Source organism: Bactrocera neohumeralis, chromosome 6 (assembly GCF_024586455.1).
Source record: "Bactrocera neohumeralis isolate Rockhampton chromosome 6, APGP_CSIRO_Bneo_wtdbg2-racon-allhic-juicebox.fasta_v2, whole genome shotgun sequence".
NCBI classification, from domain to species: Eukaryota; Metazoa; Arthropoda; class Insecta; order Diptera; family Tephritidae; genus Bactrocera; species Bactrocera neohumeralis.
Genome location: NC_065923.1, coordinates 54,618,619 through 54,641,018, shown reverse-complemented (window position 1 = coordinate 54,641,018; position 22,400 = coordinate 54,618,619).

Genomic DNA, 22,400 nt, shown 5'->3' with positions numbered 1-22,400 from the left:
AGGGCACTATTTGTGCCAAGTTTTATTTTGATAACTTCACTGATGTTTGCTTTTCTTTGTAGGCGTGGTTGTCACTCGATTTCTCCAATTTCACAGTATCTACCGGTTAGGTAGTTCCTGAGATAAAGGATCCAAATGTGCCACTGCCACGCCCATTGTACAATTTTTAACACTAATTAATTACTTTGATATTTCCACATATTAAGTATTAGCAGAAAAAGAAGAAGAAGAAAAGAATCATACTTATCGATATCGGAAGTTTTAAAATCCCTTAAATAGGTACATGGGGACTAGGGTAAGTATTGACACGATTTTATTAATTTTGAGCAGAAGAATATACTGTTATTTTAACTAAAAGTGGGCGCTGCCACACAAATTTTCCGTTTGACACCGGTTGGTATGAGGCCTTTCTGTCTCTTGATGTCAAAAGCAAATTTAGTTGATATAGTTTTAGTAGTTTGTGAGATATGTGTATTAAGCCAAGTAGTATTAGGAGCCCTGCCCTCTTTTAAAGCATTTTCAAATCACAGAAATCTCTCCTTACTGCGATTCGCTGTACAAAATTACACATTACATTTTTGTATCTTAATTCACCGCATAGTTATGTCATTTTATAATGTTTTCATATAATGGCATTTTGTGGGCGCACATCTGCAATGCCAACCTTCCTATAAAAATGCAACCTTGCAGGTCAGCGAGTCCTTTTTTATATGCAGTGGAGTGAGACAGAAGTGCGTCTGTCGCCATTATTATTAATTAGGGTAATGTAAGTACATATATGATTATGGAATTATCAACTGCATAAAACTGGCATAAATCGTGATTTTCGATGCAAACTCTGAGACTTGGAGTAATGATGACGATGTTTGTTAGCAATACACAAAAAGGACTTGGAATATATAGTGTATAGACTCTAGACATGAAAATTGGCATAGTAATTTGGTTATTCCTACATAAGGTCCTAACGGAGGCCTTTTTGCAAAATCACCGTCGACCTTGCAATTATGTATATTCGATGAAATAAATTTCAATTCAAGAAAGTGAAATTCAATTTATTCAATTTCAAATTTATTTCGGCAGAAAAGTTTCAAAATCTACTTTATGGTGGAAAATGTCAACCTGAGCATCGAAATCCAAGCAATTCTATATATGGTATACATATACTGTATATAACTCTCATATTGACAGACACATAAGGTTTATTAGAAAAACGAAAACCATTATATACGTACATATGTAGTATATATTTGGGGTAGTGTCGACCAGATTTTATCTATTTTTCCCAACACCACGTCTTTTAACAAGTCACATACTAAAAAATTAATCATATAGAGTAAAGTCAGCTGGATATTGGAAAATCCTGATATAAGTTAAATTGGAGATAAGCCAAGTTTTCGCTCAAATTTATCTTTTTTAGGCACAAAGAAACACTGTTATGAGTAAAACACTCTTTGTACTTTTTATTGCGATATTGACCGATATATGCGGTACAAAATCACCCGGAAGTTCGAAAATCTTTATATTAAGTATATGGGGGCTAAGGGAAGTATTGGTCCGATTCAACCCACTTTTGACGTACAGAAATACCATTATAAGAGAAGGATTATCTTTTAATTTCAGTTATATATCGTATATCACACATTGATCGACATTTTCGATCAAAAGTCAACTATAGGTACCAGGGTCTATAGAAATACCAAATTTTGTAGAAATCGGTTGGTCGGGTCCCGAGATTTGGGATTTCACCAAGAAGTAGAAGGTGCCACGCCCACTCTTCAATTTTTACTGGTGAGTTATCGCACGTTTTGTAGTTTTTAAGAAAACCGTTATATGGAAAGTGGGAGTGATTATCATGTGATTTTACCCGTTTTAACAGTTTTTCCTATACCAAATTACAATTTTATATAATAATGTAGTAGTTAGTTATGCCACTTTATATGGTTTCGCTTAACGGCACTTTGTGGGCGTGGCAAAGGACTGATTCGGCTCGGTCCCTCTTGCGTAGCAAGGAACAGATGTACGAAGTTTCATCAAGATATCTCAATTTTTACTCAATTTATCGCTTGCACAGACGGACAGACGGACAGTCACTTGGACTTCGACTCATCTCGTCACCCTGATCATTTATGTATGTAAAGCTCTATTTCTATCTTGATTAGTTTAAAGTGATGCAAACAACCGTTAGGTTATCAAAACTATAATACACTCTTGTTGCGAGCGTATAAAAATCATTCCCTTGAAGGCAAAATGTCTGTCAAAATTAGTTCACTTAATCGACTGAAGTAATTAAATAAACTGAGAGTGAACACCTTAGTGGAAACATGGTGTACTTGAGTACACCATCAAAAAATTCTGAAAGTTGTATTCCTGTAATTAAAGAACGAGGTCTGCAAGGCATTTAACTGAGCAGTTATAAAGAAGAATGCTACGCATTATTTTAATATCATTTCTACTTGTATCAAAATGGAAAACCGTTACTAGTAGCCATTTAGCTTCTTACTTTGCTGTCCACTGTTTTTGAAAATACAATGCAAACAAATGCGTGTTCACAAATATTTTCAAATTATACATGCATAGAAAATGTATGCAAATGCCACTGGTTGAAGAATGCACGTGGACCGCTCTCATGAGAAATTCCTCACAAGCATTTGCTACACATGATGAGACATACAAACATACATTTAACAATTGGAATTCAATCAAAGGTTCCTTCAAAGCATGACCATAAGTCCAAACTAATGTCGTCCTTTCCGCGTTCTGTAAATAATCATACAAAGCAAAGGACCTGAAGAACGCCGTTGCAGACGCGCCAACTAAACAATCGGCCTCATCAGCGGGGATGCATAAAAAACACCTTAAAGCACCCGTTCTAGGCATACAATGGGCAATTCCAAAAAGTAAAAACAACAATTTGAAATCTGGATCAGAAATTTAAATGAATGACAAACGGCGAGATTTTCTGGCGATGATGAGGCACTTATTAAAAACATCTTTAAGGATATTTCTCGGATTGACCCCTTTTCAGCGGCGCGTATCTATGAACATAAAAAACGTGAAATTCGCCAGCAGCTGTGTGATCACAATTTCACTTACAAGCATACCATCCTCATAGGTATTGATATGCACGTAAATCATCATGTGTATGCGCGCTTGTTTGCTTGTTTGCTAGCTTGATGCGCATGCGTAACTCCACAACAAACGAAAAATGTTTTTTCCTTTTAACGCTTTCCCTTTAGATGCTGTCAAAAGCAATCAAAGATAGCCACATCAAAATCACGCATATTAACATTGAAGTGCCTGAAGGTAGACAAACCCGCACACATCTCATATCTTCCTTCAGCTGAAGTGCATTTCTAGTACATGCGAACGCATGTATGTGACCATTCGCATAAACTGACACTTTTTCCATTACACATGGCAACACACACTTGTATACCTATCACTTTATAAGAGACAAGCAACAAAAAGCCTAGAGACTGAACGAGTTGTATATATTATATAGATTTGCCTCTGCAAATTCGTTTAAATACTTATGTATATACCAATCAGTAAACAGATTGAATATCTCAAAACTTGTAAAATGTTAAAGTGGTGTTACACATACGAGGCCGCTCTGATGACAACATAGCCTCACCACCCAATAGCGCCTACACTTTTTGCTTATATACTTACATACGTCACACATTTTCTTAAGCGATTAATGCCGAAATTACAGACAAATAGGATCCGGAGTTTTATTTTGTCTGAGTGTTTCCGCGAATTTTAGAAAATTTGCAAATCTCGTTCGATGATTCGATTCTTCCTTTTGTGTGTCCTAGATCGGCTCCCATCGCTAAATGGTTCGCAGGAGACATCAAGAAACCTGGGCTAGGCAGAAATTTCAGTCGAATAAAGAGGTTTTCGCCGCCAGAGCGACCTACTGTCAAGACCTGCAGAAAAGTATTTTTCAGACGAGTTATGTTGATAAATATATTGAAATTTTTCCAAAATTTTCGTTTTTGTTTACTCATGTCATGTGTCAACCGTCTAAGCAGTAATTTCCCTTAATTTGCTAGGTCGATCACTTTGTGGTAAATTGTTGGACACTGCAGTCTTATTGCGCGAGTATCTGTTTTTCTTACTTGGTGCGTGTTTCGCAAACGGTCCATTACACACAAGCACACACACAAATTAACCTCGAGGTCCTATGACGACGCAATCTCACACAACTCTTAAATTTAGATTATCTGTCGTTCGCCTTGCAGTAGCCCATATGGTGACCTTTAATTGTAGCATGCGGTCTGCAAACCAGTTCGTCAGTTAATTTCATTACCATCCTTGAACACTTCCTTTTCCAAACTATTAACATTATGTGACATGCTTGCAAGAAATCACTCCCCATTATTTCGTGAACTTGCTTGCCATGAGCCACGCCGGTCGAGATAGCAACTTATTGGGCTGAGTGCATCAGTGCTACATTTGATTAAATTCAATGAATTGTAATTTTTGTTTTAACCCCTTTCTTTCAAATTTGACGTGTTCACCTTTTCTTTGCGCGCCCGACAGAATTACCCTTGTGTGCTGTAGTCGAAGAAAAACGATCGCCTAGATGAACTGTCTAACCTAACCTGTTCCAGTTGCCGCAGCAATGCCTTTTCTATCATATTTTGATGAACTATTACACACATGTTCCTCCTCGCTCCTTGTTATTGTGCAGCTTCTACAATGAATACGAGTATTCTATAGAAGTATTTTGAAAATGTGTCATTGTCAATGTCAATATCATTTCAAACTCATGTTGTATTTTTAAAAGCAATTTTTGGGTTTATAGGAATGTGGTTTAAAAGATTTTGGGGTGGTTTGAATGACAACAAACCAGTAGGTTCACCCACAAAGATTACCCCCGCATAAATCTGGAAAGTCTTTTCTTAAGATGGAATTATATTTAATTGCATATTTCATTTTCAAAGCCCATCATGGTTGAAAGCTATCGACATTTTTTTCTCACGCTTTGAATAGCCAAGAAGAATTCCATATACATACATACAAGTATATTGTATATATAACTCTCTATCTAACTCGATTAGTTTCAGGTGATACTTACAGCCGTTAGATGAACAAAACTATTATACTCTGAAGCAACATGTGGCAAGAGACTTTTCGAAATTCGAAAATTTCGGAAAATTATTGTTATCAATATTTGGAATGTGTTCAGTACGATTATGACTGAATGTGTCCTCTTTCATTATATATTACTAATTTTTATAAAAAAAACAAAATTTAAAATAAAATTCTTAAAGGAACTCAATTAATAATAATACCCAACAATTACCCTCCACCCGCCCAACCGACGCGAGGGGCGCAATCCGCGAACGAGCGGAATTAGCCGAGTCATAAAAGGCAAGAGAGTTTTAAGCGTTGCGATCTTAAGCTGCTCAGCTACAGAAACAAAAATTTCAACAGCCAAAATTTAGAATTAGATTAAAGTTTATAATTTTAAATGTTACTTGTTAAGAGTAGATAAAATATTTTTTTTTAATGGTAAAGAGTGAGTCTGTTAGATCAAATGTGCTGGAATGAAAATTGAAATCATGACATATACGGCGGAATGGTTCGTTTAACTCAAAATTTGTTCTAGAAAATTTTAAAAGTAAGGGTCTAAACTGCCTGGTAGGGCGAGCGGGAACGTTAAAATTAATATCAGATAAGAGAGATGGGCTACAGACTGACCCATTCATGAGTTTTACAAGAAATATTATACCAAGCATCTCCCTACGACTAGCGAGTGTCGGGAGATTTATAAGTTTTAAACGGTTAGTGTAAGGGGGATGATTTAAACTGGAATCCCAATGCAAATGATTTAAGGCAAAAAGTAAAAATTGTTTTTGAACGAACTCTAACTTATCCGAATGAACTTGGTAACTAGGGTTCCAAACCACAGAAGCATACACTAATATAGGCCTCACCAGAGATGTAAAAAGAATTTTTGAGGTAAGCGGATCTCTAAATTCTTTAGACCAATGTTTAACAAAACTAAGAGCGCCTTTAGCTTGAAAAACCGTACTCCCAAACAAAACTGCATACTTGCTCCAACCTAAAGTTTTGTATTGCCTATGGAGTAGGGTATACAGCATGAAAAGCACATCCTTTTGCATTTTTTTAAGGTTCAATGGCATGTCATTTCTATCACACCAAGAAACTAGGTTGTTTAAGTCTGTTTGCAACTAACATCTTTCGCTGTTTGAAGTATACGTTTTAAAACGTTTTACATCGTCAGCATATAATAAAACTCTTGAATACTTAACAACAGATGATATTTCATTAATAAATAACAAGAACAGAATTGGACCAAGATGGCTACCTTGGGGAACGCCTGAAGGAACATTGATTATGTCAGAAAAGGATCGTTAAATATGACTTGTTGAATTCTATTACTAAGAAATTACGGAATATTAGAAATCCTGCGTTTGGAGTTGACGAAACCATAGAACTATTTTGAATTACGTATAATATTATTTTTTATTTTATTTATAAAATTATTAGAACATATTTTGTTGAGTTCAGCAAATTGTTGACGCAACTTAGAATATTTTGAATAGTCAGCATCTATTTTTAAAATTTTTACATAACTCTTTCGAAAACCATAAATTAGAACACACTTCGGAACATATTTTTCAAATAAGTTTAAAATAGTTTCATTAAAGTGGGAAGCACTAAATTCAATATTGCCACTTTAATCTGGCCAAGTTACTTTAGAAAGTTCGTAATTAATCTTCTTAAAATTAGCTTTCGCAAAGTTGAACCGAAAACAAAGGTCTTGGGTATTGTTATGGGCAAAGGCAAAGGCTATGATTTCGATGTTAATTTCCAAAGCAGGATGATACGTGTCCTCTGGCCGAACCAAAGGATCACATTGGACAACAGAGAACATTGAAGCATTATCAACATGAACTAGATCTAAGAACTTACCAAATTCGTTTGAAATTAAATTAATTTGGTTAAGGCCCAACTCCGACATTTCATCCAAGAACTGGTTAAAACATAAGCCAGTACTAATAGGAATGGTGTAATCATCAATATATTTCCATGATACGCACGTTAAATTGAAATCTGCCAAAAGAATCTTGGAATCATTATTATTAGCCATTGAGAAAACATTATTTATTAATGAATCATGCTGCATATATACAGATACATATGTCCGAGTGAGGCGGTATATAAGATAAAGTTAAGTAGATATGTCCACTATTAGCGCAAATACGAATGCACTTAAATTCTATGAAGTCTGCATGCGGAACATCGACTTCTTCAGATGGAATTGAAGAACAAAGTTGAATTCTCTATCTTTTTTCATGACATATTACTTCTTTTTAATGAAAAACCATACGTAAAAATAAAAACAAGACAACTTTTACTTGATCAAAGCAATAAGTATGTTCTTTTTTTTCGAATAAATACTTATTTATAGAAGAACTATAATTAGCGTATATGATATGTATTGTATATACTATACAGTACATATAGGAAAGGTAGGTGACTGCCGAGGGCGCTAAAATTTTAGGGCGCCATTTTATCAAATTTTCTTTGAATACTTTATTTATATTTTTATTTTCTTTAAATAAAATATGAAATAATTTATATAATATATAATATATAATATATAACATATAATATAATGTATAATATATTAAAGTCATAGTTTCATATTTCTGCATTCTAATACAAATTATAAACAACAACAGGAGTACGAGTATTATTAATATCTTCATAGTAGCACCTAGTGGTTGTTGTTTTATAGTTATAAGTATGTCCTTTCGAGCGGCAACGGCACCAGTTCGTTTAAGAAAACAGAACCTACAGTTCAATTATGAGCTAATTCGCGATGCTGAGCTAAATTTTAAAATTAATTTCTATATATTTTGCCAATAGTGATACCGCATTTCCTTCAACTGATGAAAGACATGATCAGTTAAAACAAGTTACTAAAATTTATTTAATAGTGATAGGCTGCAAAGTTTTACATAACAGTCATTTTTGAGCATTGCAAAAAATTAGGAGTATCATTAACTTACGGTTGTTTGACGGATTGTAGATGCAACAGATTTATACAGCGAAGTAGAAGCTATTGGCGGGATAATTACTCATAAAACTCCGCCACTGGACGTTTTGAATTATATTTGTTCAAACGAATTATTAGAAATCTTTCTAAATATATTTACGGAAATATGGTTGTTGCTATGTAGCTGTGCCCGTAACTAGTGGAGAACGCAGCGCCAAGAAAGATTAGCTTGTCTTCGCTTGGCAATATTATCAATTGAAAACAAATAAGGAAGAGCTAAGTTCGGGTTCGGTGTATCGGAACATTTTATACTTTTGCAACTTACAAAGATCAAAGACCGGGAAATTCCTTCTGGTGCTGGAAAATTTTATACTCTCGCATGATAAAGTGATAATAATTTACATATTTTTTATTTTGCTGTAGAATTAATTAGATTAGATCAATTTGTGTACTTTGAGTATTGAATTGTATTTTCATTTCCTAATGTATATATTATACAGAGAAGGCATCAGATAGAATTCAAAATAGCGTTATATTGAAAGAAGGCGTGGTTGTGAACCGACATTACCCATATTTCGTACATGTCATCAGGGTGTTAAGAAAATATTATATACCGAATTTCAGTTAAATTGGTAAAGTAGTTCCTGAGATATGGTTTTTGGTCCATAAGTGGGCGAGGCCACTCCCATTTTCAATTTTTAAAAAAAGCCTGGGTGCAGCTTCCTTCTGCCATTTCTTCAGTAAAATTTAGTGTTCCTAACGTTTTTTGTTAGTCGGTTAACGCACTTTTTGTGAATTTCAACATAACCTTTGTATGGGAGGTGGGCGTGGTTATTATCCGATTTCTTCCATTTTTGAACTGTATATGGAAATGCCTGAATGAAACGACTCTGTAGAGTTTGGTTGACATAGCTATAGTAGTTTCCCAGATATGTACAAAAAACTTAGTAGGGGGCGGGGCCACTACGACTTTTCCAAAAAAATTCTTCCAAATATGCCCCTCCCTAATGCGATCCTTTGTGCCAAATTTCACTTTAATATCTTTATTTATGGCTTAGTTATGACACTTTATAGGTTTTTGGTTTCCGCCATTTTGTGCCCATCTGCCCATCTTCGAACTTAACCTTCTTATGGAGCCAAGAAATACGTGTACCAAGTTTCATCATGATATCTCAATTTTTACTCAAGTTATAGCTTGCACTGACGGACGGACAGACAGACAGACATCCGGATTTCAACTCTACTCGTCACCCTGATCACTTTGGTATATATAACCCTATATACTCTTTTAGTTTTAGGACTTACAAACAACCGTTATGTGAAAAAACCTATAATACTCTCCTTAGCAACTTTGTTGCGAGAGTATAACAAATAAGGAAGAGCTAAGTTCGGGTTCGGTGTATCGGAACATTTAATACTTTTGCAACTTACAAAGAAATATGGAAAATATTTTTATTAAAAAATTATGCAAAAGAATTAAACATTTATTATATGATGAAACCGTGAATAAATGACAATCAAATTGTCCAACTTGGACCCCGTTAATGTATCTTGCTATTAAGTACAAAACTGTTATATTCTGTACCAAAATGTTGCCAGAGTATAATGAAGTGGTACAAAAAAACAAGAAAAAACGTTAACTACGGCTGCATCGAAGCTAATATACACTTCACGGGTGCATTTCTTTTAGTAATTATGTGTTCAGTTTGTATGGAAGCTATATGCTATAGTAATCCGATCTGCACAATTTTTTCGGAGAATATATTCTTACCTTAAGCAGTAATCCATTCCATACAAGCCATACATTGATTTCGATCATTCAGTTTATATGCTGTAGTGAGCCGATCTGAACAATTTCTTCGTATATTACATTATTATCTTAGAAAATAAAATATGCCAACTTTTGTAAAGATACATTGTGAAATGGGAAAGGTTTCCATACAAGCATTTGACTCCGATCGTTCAATTTGTATGGCAGCTATATGTTATAGTGGTCCGATATCGGAGTTCCGACAAATGAGCAGCTTCTTGAAGAGAAAATGACGTTTGCAAAATTTCAAAACGATATCTTAAAAACTGAGGGACTAGTTCGTATATATACAGACAGACAGACAAACGGACATGGCTAAATCGACTCAGATCGACATACTGATCTTTTATATATATACTTTATAGGGTCTCCGACGCTTCCTTCTGGGTGTTACAAACTTCGTGGCAAACTTAATATACCCTGTTCAGGGTATCAAAACGGTTGTGTCTGATTTTTCTACATTAAAGGCAGGCAAAATCTAAATAATTCACTTTTTTATTGTACTACATATTATAAAATTTTTTAAAAATAATTTTGGCCCCTATTCTCGTTTTCATCCCATCTCCATTTCAGTTAAAGTTTAGAAATTTGGTACTATCGATATCAACTCAATACGTCAAAAAAATGTTCGGTTGAAGTGTTCTCAAACTTAAACTTTTTTGTGCTATTACGGTTTTCAACTCTAAGTCAGTGCGGTTGACTATTGTATCAACAAATTTCAATTACTACCAAGCGGACCTAGTTGAACTTTACTGCGTTTATTTGGCAAACATATTTTTATCAGTTTTTTGGTATAAATACTTGTTTGTATATACAGAATGGTAAAAAACTTGTTTAGTCTCTAGAGAAAGGTGCCGAAGCTGAACGAGGCAAACTACAATATGGAAACAGCAAATGTAAAATTAAGATTCTTTTACTGATCACAAAGGTTATTTCTTATGCACATCAGCACATCAGTTAATGCTCCAACGTTTTTGTCTTCGTGGTATATGTAAATCAAAACTTATGTCCTTATTAATAATTATTCAACTTTTCGTAAGCAATAACTGAATGGATTTATTGTTATTTTTCGTTTAAAAATTTTCAGCTGTTCAATTGTGTGCCCAATCTTTATTTTTAAGGTTGGCCAATGAGTAATGGTACTTCGATTGAAAATAGTTGAAGTTCTTAATACCAGAAAAGAGGTTGAATTAGGTTAGGTTAGATAGCTGATCCCTCAGCGCCAGATTAAAAAACTTCTGTGGCTAGTTATTAGCTATTGGGAAAGAGCCCTGAACCTATAATAATTCTTCTAAGGCATTTTATGTCTATTTTTGATACATCACCTGAATATCTAAGTGTATGAGACCAGAGGTGTTTTTGCCTCGTTTTCTCTAAAGCGGGAGACTCGAAGAGAAAGTGTTGAGATGTCCTGTAGAAAACCACAGGAAGCCAACGGAGCTCCACGCGCTCCCATTCTGCAGTTATTGAGACTGAAGTATAAGTCCTAGCAAGTTAATCAGTCAGCGAACTCAAGGCTAATAATGTTGCCGTATTATCAAAGTGGATAGTTACCACTCTGAAGAAGGCTGCGCTCTGAAGCAGTAAATCTATAGCTACCTTTATGGCAACTCCGCTTGGAAATTAAAGTGTGAGATGATTTCAGTCTCGCAGTCATCTAAATAGCCACATTCTCTGGGTGTGAGGACAGTTTTAGTGGGGTTGCGGCTATGTCCACCAGAGCTATGTGTAGCATGGCGTTAGTGCCTTAATTGGTGTGGTTTGTAGTGCACCACAGATACTTATGAATACTTGCCTATTTTTCACGAGTGTAGTCTTTTCCAGCGCCTTCCACCATACAAAAATTCCTTAGAATTTATAGGCTTAATTATGGCTTCACAGATCCAAATAAGTACAGAGCAAACAAAGCTTTTCTTGTTCTTTTCTGTATTTTGGGCTTTCACGAGAGTTTCCTGTCTAGGATGAGCCTTAGATACTTAACACTGTCAACAGGCCAAAGTCGCGTTTCCCCCATTAGTGGTAGATGCACCACCGGGATTTTGTACTTCCCAGAGAATAAAACCAGGTCGGTCAGGATTTTTGAAGAGACCATTTTCAACAGCCCATTTGCTTACAGGTATTTTACAGAGTTCCGATGTCCAACAGACAGGAGCTCTCTAAAGAAGTTTTACAAGCAGTGCTGAAGACTTCGACGCACTTGTCCACCGCGTCAGGAGAGAATACGGAATTCTCCTCCGACGCGTTAGAAAGGGCTAGTCGGAGGTTCTTGCAATATGGGTACCAGTTAGTTTTTCTTTAATTCCTTAGATTTTCTTACACGTGCGCAAGGCGTCTAGGCTGAAAGCGATATACCTGTGGTCAGAGAATGGCTGGTTCTCTAGAATCCTCTAGACCTCTACGACCTCCTCTCTAAATGCTGTTACGAAGAGTGAGTTATCCGAGTTGCATATACAAAGATCTTTATCTATAATAAATTTAAAAAGTGTCTGACCTCTCTGGTTTGTATCTGAGCTTCCCCAGATTTTATTCCGCGTTTTCACCGGAACCAATGATAACAACGGTTCCTCTTAGCTATGCTTCCTCCAAGGTCTTTCTCAGTACCATGGAAAGTGGTTCCACCTCATCATCATGAGGCATATAGGCCGAGATCAGCCAGACACCCTGCTCTTTACCCTGTATTTTTGCGGGGACAATGCCACCATCACTGAATTTAGGTAAGAGAAAAACTTTTAGTTCGTTCGATACTAGCAAGCAAGCTCTCGTTCTACCTGCTTCGCTTAACTTTAGCAGCTTATGACTTTTCGTCCTCAACCCAGAATTTCCATAACTGCTCAGCCACGGTTGCTAGATCAGGACGACATCGACTCCGTGTCATTTCAGACGGAGCAGTAAATTTGCGGATGCCGCATCGCTTCAACTTCAGTTCAACTGAAAGAAGTTGAAAACCGCAATGGGAGTACATGTTAAACCTTTTGGAATGTTAGTGGTGAAGGAACTTTCTGCAGTAGTAGTGAGCCATATTGGCTGAGAGATGGCATGTTTGGAATACACATTGTGTACAAATATTTCTTCCGATGACTTCATTGGTGCTTGATATATTGAGTCTAAAACTATATTGCTGTTTTTTAATCTGACATGAGATGTTGACTGGATTTGTTTTTGGTTTCGAATTACATTTTTATATGCTATATGATATGTAACGTATCAAGTGAATCAGGGCGGTGAAAATCGTGATATTGGTATGTTTCAACCGTCACACTAAGCCTCTAACATATTCATCGATATACATACGTATCGCCGCTGTTGCGAATAAAATAGCAAATATGTACGTGTTAGAGATTTGTGGTTCATGTCTATAGAATTTGTCACCGTTTCTTTCATAAAAAGTAATTGCAAATTATTTTGACACTACAGCAATTTTAAGTATGCATTGATTAAGTTTACTAAATACATATGTATGTACATATACTTGAAATTTTGAGTTTGTGTGATTATTTTTGATGTGTTTGTGTTTGAGACTGAAAGTGTCCCAAGTATAGAAAATATTACAATATTTGTATAAAGACAAATGTAGACAGCAAACATAGCTGGTAGGGAGATTAGGCAAAACAAAAATATGAAAACATATACGAATACAATGAGTGGGTTAAAATTGAAGGCAATTTCATAGTGACGGAATTTCTAAAATTGAAAAAAGAGTTCAACCCTTAGTTATGACTTGAACGAATTATGATGCGAGTGTTATTGCCGTTCTTAGGGGAAGTAACAAATGTAGGCACCACACTTCAGATCTAAAAAATATCTCGCTGTATGTACATGAGCGTATTAAGAGACTGAGAACTTAAAACATTACAATGCCGTATATAAAACAAAGTTTTTACACGGTTGCCAGCTTAAGCAGTAAACTTGATTTTAATCCATTTTCTGAACATCAAAATAAATATTTTACAGATCGTGCAGGACAACTTTTTCACTTTTGTTGAATTTTCCTCATTGCATGTTGTAAATTAAGGCTCGTAACAGGAGCCCTTGATAGAAAACGGTAAAATTTGATCTAGTTTGCAAAAAGTACCCTTGTTTGCTAGATTTTTATCTGTGATACTTTGCAATTCTAGGCTTTACTCACAACTACGTAAAAATGAACTGCAGAATTACATTCTGATTGGGCATAGTGAATATCAATTGAACTCCCTTGTATTTTTATGCTCAATTGATCAGTGATGCCATCGATAAGAGAGTTAATCCTCATACTGAAACGTATGCGATCATTTGGCAGTTATACTATGTGTACAGTATGTGTAATGTTTAAAGAGAGTTTTCAACACTACGTTTTTGGTTATCAAATTTCTTGTTTTTATACTCTTGCAACATGTTGCTGCAGAGTTTAGTAACTTTGTTTATCTATGAGACGAGTTCAAATCCGAGCAACATGTTGCAGGCTTATAAATATGGAAAAAATGCTCTCCCTTGGAGAAAATGCTGTGGTTTTAAATTTGGCCTCTTGCGCTTTCCATTGTTTTTGTTAAGTAAAATGCGAAGGTTATCGAGGTGAAAAATTGAGAAATAAACGTCAATTTCCATAATTTTCGCATTCCTTTTTTAAGCTAAGTTCTTATCGAACCGACCTCGTTTAGTTAGTTTCATTGTTTGATATCAGCATTTAATACTATGAAAATTTCGCTTTGCAAAGGCATTCTTTATATTATAGTCTTCCTTCGAATGCTTAATGCCTTTGTGATTTTTGTTGTTATTGCTTTGATTTTTTGTTTTCTAAAAACGAATTGCTACAAATCCTTTCGACATTACCCTTTGCTCGCTAATTATAGCCCTGACGATGAGCGTTAAAAACAACAAGTTTCCTAAATATCCCGAAGGGTCAAAATCAGGATATTCACTCCACCAATTCACCGCACTTAACCCCTGGCATTTTCACATTGCGAGCAGCAACAGTGACTGGGCGGGATTCTCGGTTTGTCGAAATTGTGGTACACAAATAGATATGTGCGGATGTTCATATGATAGTTCTACACATATTTTATGGCGCCTTCGGTTGCGCCAATTAACAGACTCGCAAGTTGGTTTTTTATTGCCGACGAATGGGCAATGAATTAATGGTAGTAAGGATACGTTTACTCGCATGTTCGTAGTGACAGTTTGCCGCAGGATATGCTTATAAATAAATTTTATGTGTTACGCTAAAAGTGCGTAGAGGCATTTGAAAGCAGAAGATTGAAATAATTTCAGTGAAGTCATTGCTGGTACTAATTGCTCTCAAACATACGCGTAAAAAACAAAACTTTTATGTAACAGAAATACGAAAAAACAACTAATGAGCAAATAGGTAATGGTTACCAAACAAGGTGTGAGAAAGTAAGAAAAATATAAGATAATTTATTAGACAGAAGAAACACTACCCGGAAACTGTGGCGAATTCATTTACAGTGTTCAAGCGAAAATCAGCAATATTACGTGAATCTTTTGGCTATCGCAAATACTAGAATAATCTTTGCAAAATATACTTATAAAAATAAATCCAATATTTTTGCAACATATGGCCTTAGTAATGAGTATCTCGCATGTATAAGTACGATACAATCTACGAGAAAGTTTTGCGATTGCTTGACACATTATTCTTCAAGCACACCTCAAAGATGGACACTAGGGTAGAGAAAATAGGACATATTTTATAGAGTTTCTATTTTTCTGTATTTTGCAGATGAAAATGTGAATTATACTGATGGTCTTAATACTGAAACAGCCAATCTAGCAAAATTCCGGTTTCTTTGATTGCGTTCCGGTAATTTTAAAGTCAAAAATATACCACGCTCTGGAAGACCAGATGGTAAACTCAATGTAATGCAAATCATCGAGTCCTGTTTCTATTAGCCAGGAGCTAAACTTGTCACAGAAAACCGTTTGGTACCATTTAAGTTAGACACACAGAGACACTAGATGAGTGTGTGTCACACGAGTTAAGGCAAAACCTAATGTACCGAATTGCTATCTGCGAATTACTAATGAATCGCAATAAAATTGATCCATTTTTGAGGCGGATAGTTACTAGTGATGAAAAGTGGGTCACTTACGACACTAACAAGCGAAAACGGTTGCAGTCGAATTGACTGTCAGGAACTGTTTGCTATATGTTTGTTGGGATTAGCAGAGAATTATCTACCATTAGCTGCTCCCCTAGGGTCAAACTCTTAATCCAGGCCTGTACTGTTAACATTTGGACCGTTTAAAGAAAACAATTGCTTCGAAGTGGACATCTTTGGTCAATAGAAAACGAACTGTGTTTTATCAAAACAACGCCAGATCACACATCTCAATAATGACTCGGCCAAAACTCCAGGAGCTAGGTTGGGAGGCATCCATTTTATAGTTTGGACTGACATCAAGTGATTGCTCAAGAGATGCTTATTAAAATCGACTGTCCAGTATTTTTATGAAATTACTTTCAAAATACCAACAAATTATTGAACAAACCGGTTATACATATATGCACATATAACTATACATCATTTAAACCCGATATTTATAAATATGACCTTCAGTTTAATGCAAAAATTATGGTATCTTTGTAATAAACCTTATGTATATAAAAGCTAAGCCACATCAAGCTGGATTAAGCACCATGCAAACGGTGAAAAAATCTCAAAATAATTGAAGTTCTTTGATCAGAGACCTTTTCTCAATAAAAAATATGAGTGGTGCCCAACGCCAAGAAGAAGTGTCGATAGGCGGAGTGGCTGTCCTAATTGAATCGACCACGAGTGCCAAATCGTTTGTTGCTTAATCCGCTTATGAACTATGTATTAAAATTGGCCAGTGGACATTTCACGCATCAAAAGCCAGCCAACAACACACCGCACACACACTAGACATACAAGCAAACTATTAGCCAAATAACGCACATTGTTCAGCTGCTGGTCAGTCATGTCACTCTTCTCCACCCCACACTAATACTTACTTACTTACATGTGAGTATTGTACATACAAAAATGGCATCTTTTGTACTTTTTATATTTATTCTGTGATTATTTTCTTTCTCTTTTTGAAATTGAGGCAAAGGACATTTCAAGTACAAGAAAATAATACTCTCTTTCTTCGTCAATCTTTCCTCTTCCATATACGTTTTATATAAGGCCTTCTTCTATTTTTCTTCGATTTTTTGTTTCTTTTGTGTCTATTGAGGCGCAAATTATAAACGAATTAGTGAAGCAAAGTGGCCACTGGTCTAATAGCAGATCAAATAAGGGATTTGTCGTCCATTCAAGAGTATTTATTTTCCCGTTTACTTGTGGATAATATAAGATTTATTTTTTGTAATTTAAATTGTATGCATGTCTGAATTTGCTTTTTTTGTGAATGATTTCTAGGGTGAAATGAGCAAATGAAGTGGTGACAAATAGGGTGAGCTAACCGCAAGAGCTCCATTGTGGGGCATTTTTCAACAAATATCTCAAAGTCGCAAGTGAAAGGCCTGATAATTAGGCAAACACGACCGCATTTACAATTTTTAAATTCACAATGAAGTTTGTTGGAGTTTTCTCGTATTCTGCGGTATATATGTATGTACATACATATGTATATCGTTTGCTTTGCTTTTAGTATTTATGACGTTATATATTAGGTAAATTGCCTAATTGCCGGCTTTGCCAATAAGACTCGGCTAAAACTTATTTACAACTTGTGTTAACCGAGAGTTTAAATTAAGTTTTCTTTTAAATTTATATTAATTTCTGTTTTTTTTTTGCTAAAAGCATATCTTTGCCTTTGTCTTAAATGGTTTCTAAATGTTTTATTTCACACTTACTTCGTTATTATTCTCTTTATTTGATGAAGAGGTTCATACAACATATGGAGTTTGCGTAAACCAATGAATTCAAATGTGAACCCTCTTCAAAAATAATACAGGCCTCTGTTTTGAGTTAGTACAAATTTCAAACCTTAACAGCATAATAATAAATACTTATCCGTTCCGGGGAATTCGGCCCAAATGACCACGATTCCGACAAGAGCTTCATCATCATCATTGTTATCAATGTGAGCGGCACTTTCGGCAGAGTGAAATTAAGTAGATATCAAAATCGTATGTGTTTATACTGGAGCGCTCTCGCATATCTCTTCATTTACTATCACTTCATTTTTCTTCATTATTTGCTTTAGTATTAACCACAGTTTGATCATAGAATATAAGCCCTCTTTAAAAGTTTTTACATAAAAATGCCATTGTACGTACTCACAACTATAGTCTTTACAATAGGCATTAATACAATATATGTATGCACAAGTACTTGTATAAGCATATAACAATCTAACAAATACTTCATTTGCATGTTTACATACATCAAAGTGTCATTATGAGCATTATTGATCACTTAAGGATGAGGGATGAAATCTCGTGGAAATTGTTCGCTTTGGAAAACATGCAAATTTTCTAAGCGTGATTCAGAAAAAACAATCAAGATTCCATAATAAATATTTCCTTAAATATCTTTAGAGAAGAGGTGCAATAGCTAAATAGGAACCAAAGTACGTTGAGCACACTTTGGTTCTATTTGTGGTTTCGGTGGATTTTACTTTTAGCCAAATAAATAAATATTATTTTTGTTGGAGAAACTAAAACATATGATAATTTTAGCCAATGACTGACCAAGTACATGCATACGAACAAGGAATTACACAATTTTTTGGATGGAATTGTCTAGTATTTATTTTACTAAACTCTGTGGTATGCAGTTTACTTTTTTGTAGACCTTGAACCATGAAATAGTATTTTTATACTCTTGCAACATGTTGCTATAGAGTATAATAGTTTCGTTCATCTAACGGTTGTACGTATCATCTAAAACTAATAAGTTAGATATAGGGTTTTAAATGTATATATAAATGATCAGGATGAAGATACGAGTTGAAATCGTGGTGAGTCTGTCTCCATCTATCCATGCAACCTGTAACTAGAGTAAAAATTCAGATATCGAAATGGAATTGGGTGTACGTGTTCCTCACGCCGAAAGAAGTTTGATATTGCAGTTGGGCGTAGTCGGATTGCTGTAAGGCCCACAAAACGCCATTAATCACAAACACATAAATTGTCATAAATAAATTCCAAGCTAAAATACAAAGCTGTAATTTAGTACAACGAATCGCATTAATGGAGGACATCTCTAGATGAAAACTCTTTAAATAGTGAGCGTGCTTCACCACCAATAAATTTAATATATATCTCCCAAACCATTTAAACTATATTATCCAAAATTGCACCGGACAAGACCTCTCACGATAGGATAAAAATAGGAGAAATTGTCTGCTAGCCCCACTCACTCCCCACATTACGGTTTTGTTAACAAAGAACTAAAAGTGCGATAAATCAATGATTAAATTCATCAGAGACATTGAATTTTACATCCACGATAGTACAAAAGGCTTTAATAGTGTAAAAAGTGTTCGGTTACACCCGACCTTAGTCTTTCCTTATTTGTTACTAATATTTTGTCTCTGTAAATGTTACTATAGTTCTTGGTAGACAAAAATCCCTCGCTGAACCCTGCGAGTGCCGACTGGTAATCGATACAACAGTATCATGACGTGGGCAGAGAAGATCTGGCAACAGCTCACCCCTGTTGTAGTAGTGACATAATTAGATAAGGTCAGACTTCCTATCTACCAGATAGTGAGAGCTACGCGGAAGTGGACGTATTTTCCCCTACACTCATGGGTCCAAAATGTGAGCCCAATTAAAAATATAAATATAAATTTAAACGCGTCCTCATCCCCTGTAAAAAAGTGGAAAGACCTAGTTATTCCCAAAAGGGAAACTCGTTTGTTACGAGCTCAAGAATGACCAGCGCAAAGACAGGGGCAAAGCTTGGTCTACGCGCAAACACTAGCACTGGCAAGGGAGTTGAAGTCAAGGCTGGCTCCAGGAAAGCAACTGCACCAGCGGCAGCCAGTACCAAATCTTGATGCCAAAGTTTGGTTGCAAAGCATTAGGAGTAGGGAGTGCTACTGCTAGTAGTATGTTTGCCAAAGAATGACCAAACTTATAGCGCAAGAGAGGAAAATATCCCATCCCGACCAAGGGCAAGGGTATGGATCCCGGCTACACCATCGCAGCCGGACCAGATAATGCAGCTCATCAAAACCTGCAATGAATGAATCTGCCGACTGGGGGATGTAGATAGGTTAAGTCCTTTGAAGACCCCGATGTTTGCAAAAAAATCCACAGAGCCGCTGACGAAAAAAAAAAACGGAAATGAACTATAGATTCACAAAGGTAAAGTTCATGACCTTCGGATACCGATGCTGTTGACTACTTGGTGAAGTTGAAAAAGATCCAACGGAATCCTCAAGCTATGTGGAAAAGACTGAGCAAGGTGAATGTACATCGGGGTCTGAGCTTGCAGACAGATTATATTTGGATGCGAGTCCAATGCCCACCACACAGTATGGGGCAGCACGGATATCAACCGAAGGGCTGGGTCGATCTGAAACTACTTACTGGGTATTAGGCTTTGTTAAGTAACAGAGGTAATATGCCGAATATGTGGGCATAAGCGCCTATAGTTGATTTTTTACCGAAAATATCGGTCAATGTGTGAGATGTGTAACTAAAATTTGGAGAGAATCATTTTCTGATAGTAGTATGTCTGAGTATCACAAATGGGTTGAATCGGGTCAATAATTCTCTTAGCCCCCATATACCCAATATAAAGAATTTCGAACTTCCGGCTGACTTAATACCGCGACCAAAATGTGAGTTATCTTAATAAAATTGAGAGTGCGGAGCATATTTTATAGTGAATAAAATCGAATAAAACCTTATCTTAGACCTCACATGACTAACAAGCCTTAAGTATCTGAAGGTATAAGCCCGGTTTTAATTCTTGCAAGTTGCAAGAGTTCGAAATGTTCAGAATCACCCGAATACCTTATTTACTAAGGTAAGGGTATATTATATTCAAGTGACTTACGGTTAACAGAAAGTAAATAAATATTGAGTAGCCGAAAAAGTCTTTTCGTATGTTTCGTCATATATTTCCAATGCTACCAAGCACATGTGTCATATCACATCATGATGTAAAGGTGAGGTTTCAAGCTTCATTTGAAAAAATTAAATTCGGAGTAGGTGAAAAATAGTTACAGCTGTTCAAAAATGATTGAAAATAATGAAGAAATTCGCTTTAGTTTAAAATTTTTGTATGAAAAGTGAAGAATGCCACGCAAGCCACCAATGAAATTTGTGAAGTTTACGAAGACGATGCTGGATTAGTTCGTGTAGCACATTAATGGCTCTGTCGCTTCCGTTCTGTAAATTTCGATGCGAAAAATGCACCGCGCTTTGGTCGACCTATTGTTGAAAAATTCGATGAAATTATGGAAAAGATAGACAAGGAACGTCATATAAGCAGCCGTAATATCGCAAGGGAACTTAACATTCGACATCAAACGGTTTTAAAACAATTTAAAAAAGGCTGGCTACAAAAAGAAGCTCGATGTTTGGATACCACATTAATTGTCTATGAAAAATTTTATGAACCGAATTAACATCTGCGGTTCTTTGCTGAAAGGAAATGAAATCGAGCCATTTCTCAAGCGAATGGTAACTGGAGACGAAAAATGGATCAAATACGACAATAATGTGCGAAAGATCGTGCTGAAGCTCAACAAATGATCGCAAAGCCTGGATTGACGCTTCGAAAGGTTATGCTGAGCGTTTGGTGAGATTGGAAAGGAATCATTCACTATGAGCTGCTCCAGCCTGGTCGAACGATTGATTCTTCATTTTACTGTCAACAACTGATGAGATTGAAGCAAGCAATCGAAAAAAACAGTCACAACTGATCTACAGAAAGGGCTTCGGCTTCCATCAGGACAACGCTAGACCACACACATATTTGATGATTCGGAAAAACTGAGAGAAATTGGCTGGGAAGTTTTGATGCATCCACTATATAGCCCCCACCTTTCATCACAGGAATACCATTTCTTTCGGCCAATGCAGAACTCCCTCAAGGTAGTAAATTATCTTAAAAAGAAGCCTGTGAAAATTACTTGTCGCAGTTTTTGCTGAGAACCCAGAAAAGTGTTACACGGATGGAATAATGTCTCTAGCGTAAAAATGGCAAAAAGTAGTAGCCCAAAATGATAAATATTTAGTTCATTAATTTAGTTCATTATAAATATAAAAAAATAAGTTGAAGTTTGATTAGAAATACGAAAAGACTTTTTCGACTACCCATATTTGCAAAGTTTTGACTTCGCCCAATCATCGGAATCCTCAAAATTATCCCCATAGGTCGTTTTCCCATTGGTTATGGCTGATGCGTAGCCGTCACTGGCATCATAACACTTTCAGCTCACGAGCATAGTATTACGCACCTTCATACTCGTATGTACAGGAATATGTAAATATGTTGATGTTGATTTTGCTGGTAAAATGGTTTAAATGTGTTCGTAACAAATTGTTTTGAAATATGTTCTGCACGTTTCCTCACATTAATCATTGCCACTTAGCGCTACGAAATGAAATTCCTTTCGCTTCTCCAG